This window comes from Halyomorpha halys, unplaced genomic scaffold, assembly GCF_000696795.3.
Source record: "Halyomorpha halys isolate HHAL.00 unplaced genomic scaffold, Hhal_1.1 Scaffold10.1, whole genome shotgun sequence".
NCBI lineage: Eukaryota > Metazoa > Arthropoda > Insecta > Hemiptera > Pentatomidae > Halyomorpha > Halyomorpha halys.
The window spans coordinates 1,137,197-1,145,261 of record NW_027107501.1 but is presented as its reverse complement, the minus strand read 5'-3'; the positions used below and the strand labels follow the sequence as shown (position 1 = coordinate 1,145,261).

Here is an 8,065-nt window from a genome sequence, read left to right as displayed (position 1 = left end):
TGTCCTTCCTTTGCCATATGGCATTATAAGGGGTGTCTTATCTTTTATATATTTATCACCAACTAACTTATCTTTCAGTACATTCTGTACAAAATGTTTCTGAAATGTTACTTCTTAAAAGCTATATATCGAGAACTATTTAACGTAAATAGCTCTATTAGGGCACATATTTTAGCACATGTACTCTACTTTAAATAACGTCCTCTCAGGTTTTCTAGTCTTGTGGGTAGTTTTAAAGAAATAGAGGTCAGAATGAAAAATTATTTTTTTTTTAACGTTTTGGAACAGCCGCCATTTTATTTTCCCTCAAACTATACTGGGCCGACTCGTCAATTTTGACCAGTAATTATAGTTTTCATTAAAATAATCAGACATTGGGGTGAGATAACTGCATTTTTTCTCCTATTGGGCTATTGTACAACAATCAGTGTCACTCTGGTTCTAATTGAAAATCTTCCTCATGAAAGCAGAGGCTCATGAAGTTTTTTGTTTTTGTTGTACGACAAATTCAACTGAAAAAAAAAAAAGAATTTTTTTAAATTTGGTCATAAATTTTATGACATTAATTTATATGATGAATAGTTATTAGTTTTTCGAAAATGTAAAACAGCAATTGTGTTGAGCTTAAGGAGATAATTATGCAATTAACTAAAATGTGCAAGGGATGCATTGTGACCTGTTGTAGGTAACGTTGAAATAATTAGCTTTTTCATCCAACTTGGATAATTATAAAACTAAATTTCCTGATTAAGAGAACTTTTGATTCATTTGTATCATTGTCATTTCCCGATCCAATTGTCTGTTTATAGAAAGCACTAATACCGTGCATTCACTCCCAAAACTACATTAAAAATATTTGTGAATAATTTTTCAATGGAATCAGAAGCTTGAGATAATTAAAGAATCTCCTGTTTTATAAACTAAATCGTTATTCACGTCTGGTTTCTATTTATATTCATGAAAACTTTGATATTAACATTTCTGTAATAATTAACATGAATGAAGAGTTGGATTCATGAGAACTGAGCTTTAGTTTTTAATTTTTTTTTAACATCTTTTTCGTCCCAAATTTAAACTTTATCCTGTGATTAACATCAATACAACTATGTGTAAGGAATACATTTTAAAAATATGTACTTTCTGAAAATATTAAAATAAATTTTTTAAAATTAGTATTGAGATGTTGAGGTGAAAAATAAACCTCCTTCAGAATATTATCAATATTCTATATTTTCTATACGTTTCGGGTTTCTCCATCTTCAAGTACCAATATTCCTTATTGTTGAGTATAACTATTTATTTTTCGATATTTTGGCTTATGGTTACTTAATTAAAAATTAAAACACAACTTTGTTAAAACAAAGAAGAAATAAGAGAAAAAAGCAACTTCCTAGGAAATAAAGACTAGAACTAACTATAAATCAGGTTTTGAGAAGTGTTAACTCATACTAACATATATAGTGTTGCATATTGTTTGAAAGAGTATGGAATATACTGTATATTGTACCACCTATTCGATATCTCTAGTTTAATTAGGGAACTTTCTGCAGCAGTACCAACATTTTTTCTCTGTCTTTTAGCCCATTTATGAGGACTTAACAGCTCCTTAATTAAAAACGAGATCTCAATGAGATTTTACATTTTTCCAAGTCCATATCCATACAATGTCTTTACAAAATAAAAAAAAAATAAAAATGAGATGGTACGGCTCAAAAGTGTGTTGAGCTGACATGGAATAACCCTGATGCAGTTACACCATCTGTAAATTCTAGATATCCCACTCGAGAAACGTTCATACAACCCTAGAACATGAGTACCCGATATGTCTATATGTTATACGAAGATAAAATGATGAAATAATTGATTTACCAAATTTTCAATTCATTGGGGGATGGAACACCTCCAGTCCCCACCTTTCCATTATGACGTCACTGCACACAATATTAATGCAATAAAGCATGGGCGTCATTCAGCCTTCAATCATTGGGAGGACGGGGGGGGGGGGCGGAAACCCAGGGTTACCACCTTCTTTGACATGAAGTATTGGGCAAAAGTGTGACCGGCAGTGAGGGCGGCGTTTTAAGATTTAATAATTCGTTAATACGAAGTAAAAAATGATTAATAGAAAAACATTCACTGTATTTACTAAAAAAAAGAAGTCTGCGAAACACTCTATCCTGTTTCTACAGATTTCTATTGTGCTCATAATTACCCACTTTTAAGGTTAGTGATTCACCGTGTGAGAATCGATTATAATGGACGAGACGTTTTTGAAATATAATTAAACATAAACAAGCCCATGAATTACAACCTCACATAGGCGAGCGAAAGTGGTGGCATGCAATTATCTCACCTAAATTTTTGATTACTTTCATGAAAACTAGGTATAATTACTAGTAAAAATTGATGAATCTGCCAAGTATAGTAGGAGGAATAAGAAATTGCGGCTGTTTCAAAACATTAATTTTGCATTCGGAGCACTATATCATAAAAACTAACAACACTAGAAAATCTGAGAGAACATTATTTAAAGAAGAGTAAATTTGCTGAAATATTAGCCCTAAAAGAGCTATTTACGTCCAAAGGTTATCGAGATATAGCTTTTTAAAAAGGAAACTTTCTTTAAAATCTACTGAAAGATTACTAGTTAGTTAATTTATTTTGAGAAATGTATATCTCAGGAACTATGTGACGTACAGATATCTATTAGCACTCAAATTAAGCTAGTTTAATGAGCTATAAAGTAGTTTATGATGTTTATCTTTGTAGGAGTAATAGTTTACATGATATTTGCTAAAATAAATGTATTTATAGTTGTTCGGACAATAAGTTAGATTTATAAAAAACTTTATTTCAGTAACCATTTGACGTACAGATGTCTGCTAGCACTCAAATTAAAGCTAGTTTAATGGACTATAAAGAAGTTAATGACCTTTACCTTTACTTTCGTAGGAATAGTAGTTTTCATGATATTTGCTAATATACATTGATTTATAGTTGTTCGGACAATAAGTTAGATTTATAAAAAACTTCATTTCAGAAACCATTGTACATACAGATGTCTGTTAGCGCTCAAATTAAAACTAGTTAAATGAAAGGAATATGGTCCGGACCATATTCCTTTCATCTTTACACACAGTCAATCAATAATCTTCCAGAAAGCTAGTTAAATTTACTACAAAATAGTTCATTATGTTTATCTTTGTAGGAGTAATAGTTTTTATGATATTTGACAAAATGTTAATTTCTAGTTGTTCGTATAAAATGTTGGATTGGTATTGGGGTTGTGGGCGCTGGGCTTGCGGATGCCACTACTGCTAATATCAACATCTTATTTTTTTTTTTCATAAACTTATTTTGAGGAAAATATTTAATTTTTGGGCACAGTATGAATACATCTTACTGTAGTGGAGCACAGCACTCGGCCTCTGAGCACCTTACTGACAGGGCTGCACCTTACGAATCCCGATCCGTCTGGTACTTGGTCCAGGATTCCAGATCGACAGCATATAAGTGTATCTTCTTGTACTCCAACCTGCTCCAGCACTTCTGAGCCGTCAGCATCTTCCTCCTCTTCCGTTGTTTCAGTGATATCGGATGGACGATGGTCCTCCTTCCACCACTTAGATAAACTGCCTGAAGATGGGATAGTTATCTTCTTCAATCAGTTGGGGGAAGTCCTACTTGGTAAGAGCGAAGATCACGCCGTTTAAGGGACTCCGTGGATATGCCACCGATGGTCGATATTTTTTCGAATGGTCCAAAGCGTTTCCACGAAAAGACAGGATTCATCTTGTTTTAAACCTTGACGAAAATGAGCGGACATTTAAGCAGTAATTTAGTATCAGCTAGGCCTTATTGTCATTGAAGTAGTTTGACAGCTCTTTAACACGGAATTTTCAAAAATAAGCTCCCTCTAAAGTTTAATTTTGTTCATATGAAATTATTAACCCTCTAGCATTGTTAGTACTAATAAAAAATGCATAAATATGAACTATGCAAGAATTTGATATTCAATTTTTGACTATTGCCATAAGAACCTTGGAAACACAAAAAACATTATAATAATATTATTTTATTTAAACTATGAATGAAAATATGGTAATAGTAAATATTGCCATCACTATAATAGTATAAATAAGTTACCGTTTTGATCGTATTAATTTCAAAGTTGGATGACAAGTGAAAGTTGTGACTAGAATACCGTACACGATTTTATTAAATACATTTATTAAAACTGTAAAGTATTTTCAAATCAACTGTATGAATTACAATATAATTCTAACGAATTAGAATTTCAAAAATGTAATTTTTTTCCAAAGCTCGGATAAACGAGATGGCACGAAATGAACAGTCGTATAACGAGGATAGCCAAAACAATAATTATTCTGTTGTATTTAGAGGACTTAATTATTCTCACACGCATGTTTCTTGTGTCCTCCAGCAGCTTTTTGTCAGATACAAAGCTCTGAAGAGGGGAGAGTACTGGGTATTTATCCAGCGAATAATCATCTTATGAATTTTTTATTTCGCTTTCGATGACATTCTCTTTCTAGCAAAATATGGAGCCATGTTGGCTATACGATAATTGTTATTTGTAGGTGGTCATCGGTAGTATAGATTAATTTCTCAAGATTTATTGGAAGGTTTAAATTTTCAGGCACCCCGTGTGGATCTTACTGGATTCTTATGGATTTAAAGAGATGGATTCGATTTAGAGAGGAACTGAAATTTTTTGTTAATGGATTCAGGACACAGGGGATATGCGAGTCGTCCGTTAGAGAATGAATTTGAAATCCAGTTTGTAAAACCGCAATTAAAATTCTAAAATGAAACTAATTGCTGAACACCACAAATGTGGTGAACCATGTTGGGCTTTGTCTAGTTCCATATAGTAGTATAATAGATAACAATATATATAATAATGGAATGTATTCTTAATCCATAGAATAGTATAATAGATAATAACATTATATATAATAATGGAATGTATTCTTAATCCATATAATATATGTAAAGATTATGAATAGAGATCAGAGATAAAATGATAGTTTCAGCTCTTAATTATTTGATTTTTTTTAATTGAGGGCATTTTTATTGATTCCAAGTGCCTTCTCTATTCTCTACCATATTTTTTATTTTATTTAACCGTATGAAGTAGATTGTAGGATTGTATCAAAATAGTCAAATAAAAAAAAATTATTGTTAACCAACGTTTCGTCCCATTTTTCAGGGCTTCGTCAGTGCTAAATGAGAAAACTTCTCACTCTACGTTCATCCATTCATTAAATATTATATCTTAACCGGTAAATAAACTCTTATAAAACCTCCTTCATCATTAGTGCAACCTTCTGGAATTGTCTATTCTTCAATCCAACTCAGCTCTTTCCTTTAAACAGTAACAATTCTTCCGCCTACTTCATAATCCAACAAACGCATCGATGTAAACAATATGTATAGCTATGACATCAATTACTATAATTGTTATTTAGATACCACACTTTTTGTAAATATTTTGTGATCATCAAGTATTGGATTGCTAAACACACAGCATACTAAATCTAGTTGGACAATTGATTATTATTCTTATATTACATAGGCATTATTTTTCTGTTTTCATTTTTTTTTCATCTTTTTAAATTTTTTCAAAAATGTTAATAACTTTTTCCTTTTTATCTGATCTAGTTCTTATCAGTATAATAAATAGTAAGAATTTTAAATATAGAAAAAATACCATTTTCATTCATTTCATTTATTTACTCATTCATTATCACCAATAGTGAGGTCATAAGGACTAATTTCGAAATGAGAGATATGCGTTATGCAAATAAGTAAATGGTGAGAAAGTATGGCATTGTTTGTCTACACACTTTTAGTCCACCTTACCTCGCTGACAGTCCCACTTGAATGATAAAAACAGAGGACTAATATCAAATATTAACTGTCACCATAGCCAAACAACTAACAGGAAACTAGTTAGTAAATTAAATATAAGACAAGTGTTGAGGTTATAATGAGCGACAGTTTACTGTCAAGACGTCTGTATGAGGCAGTCGCGCATGTGCAAATAGTTTGTAGTACTACTTACCAACTAATCTGATAAAAAAAGAAAGAAGAAAATTCTGATAGTTGTTGAAATGCCAATATAACAAATTTCATGGTTCACACGGTTAAAGTGGCTACGACTGCTACCTCTATTACTATCACTGCCATCGTGGAAACTGGGCTTAAGCCGCGGGTCCACTGGCTCAAGAGGCGGAGGAGGCGGCATGCGCCTGGAGCAGGAGGGACGGGCTCAGTCACCGGCATGCCTCCCCCGGAACAGGTAATACCAGACCGAGGTGTAGTATAACACCCAACTGCGTGTTATATAACTCATTAATAAACTTAATAACATATATTATTATCTATATCGTATAACTGCATGGACATATTTATTTATGATTATATAATCATTAAAAACATTACACTTGATATTTCAGATATGTGAGAGAAAAAAAATTATATGGAACATTGTGACTTCATGCACATCTACCATCAATATAAAGTATACCGTTATATATATAATGATTAAAATAAAAATGCAATTACAGAAAATAAATAGATTGAATATTAAATTTAAAAAATAGCATACAAAATTTAGTACTAAATATATATACATAGAAAATATAATAAATATAAATAACTGAAATTTTGAGGATAATTTCCCAATTTAATTATTGTTTTTAACGAAGAGGCCAGTAAAAATAGTTTATATCTATTATTACACAATAACCATAAAAATGCACATACAGCTGAATCACTCATTTGTCAAACACTTCAAGTCTTCTTTCCCCTAAAGCTAGGCTTACACTTAAAAAAAAACACAAGTATTAGAACCCTAAATGCATAGAATGAAAAACAAAAAAATACGACTCCGAGTTCTAATAATGTATGAGAGCAGTTTATTCGAGTTCATAAACTAAAACCCGTTAAAAGTTAACTTTTTTTGAGAGTGGCCTTTTACTTTCTGGAATGACTGGATTCACTTCTGCAAACGTTATTATCTATAAACTTACATAATTCTATGTTATATTATTACGAACTATATAATTATTGCCTAATATAAAAACTATTATTATCAATAAAAAATTAACATATTTTACATTAGGTTACATTTAAACCTACATTATTGAAAAATACAGAAACCTAACCATTACATGCCAAACTGGATTGAAAATCGTAATCAAATATTACTTGTTGAAACAATATTAAATTAAAATTTATAATTATCAGCAGGTGTAATGACTGCAGTCATCAACATGGACTAATTGAAAAAAATATATGTTAATAATAATTTATGTGTTCAATTCCGTAACATCATTGAAAAATATCACCATTAATGCTTTCGCGAATAGCTTTAGTGATTTTAATCCTATTATTTATAACAGGCAGAAAATCATTACACTAAAAATAATATATACTATAAACACTAAAGTCAAAAATATTATGTGCTAAAAACTATTATGTCATTGTAGTACACCAACATTAGATAATGGCTGTATTAAATCAACAAACTATAATTTTTTAAATAGCCGTATTAAAAAAAAAAACAATAACTTCTCATATCATCTATACTTCGTTATTTGAATTTTTCTAGAGCATTAATATTTTCCATTCCTTGGAAGATTCTAAAATGTTTTAAAAATTTTCCTAATGTACATAGTATATTTCACCTACAGTGGATCAATTTTGATAATAGATATGGATTTCGCGATGTTATTACAGCTTTAAATTCAATATTTTGTAAAAAAGTATATATATATTTATGGCATGCGAAACAAAATATAGTGTATTATATAAACAATGAGAAATTTATTAAAATCTAAAGTGAATAAGTACACAAAACTGTTCGCTTATGTTTTTAAAATTTTAATGTCTAGGGTTTAAAAAAGAAGAAACTTCAATGTACGTCAATTGCAGTTGAGATAAATTAAATTCCAATAAATCATTTGTGTGTAATGTTTATAAATATAAATATTTATATGTTCAAAAAGTTTAATAGCTTAATAATAAAATTACTTTA

General features: G+C 30.5%; 1 protein-coding gene across 1 annotated transcript in view; it reads left to right on the top strand.

Moving 5' to 3' along the window:
• Window positions 1-6,297: 6,297 nt before the first annotated feature.
• The window catches only part of DAT (Sodium-dependent dopamine transporter), a 156,104-nt gene continuing 154,336 nt past the window's right edge, over window positions 6,298-8,065 (top strand). Inside the window, exon 1 of the mRNA XM_067045869.1 lies at window positions 6,298-6,325. The gene's annotated coding sequence lies outside the window, so the exon portion shown is untranslated. The remainder of the gene's footprint in view (window positions 6,326-8,065) is intronic.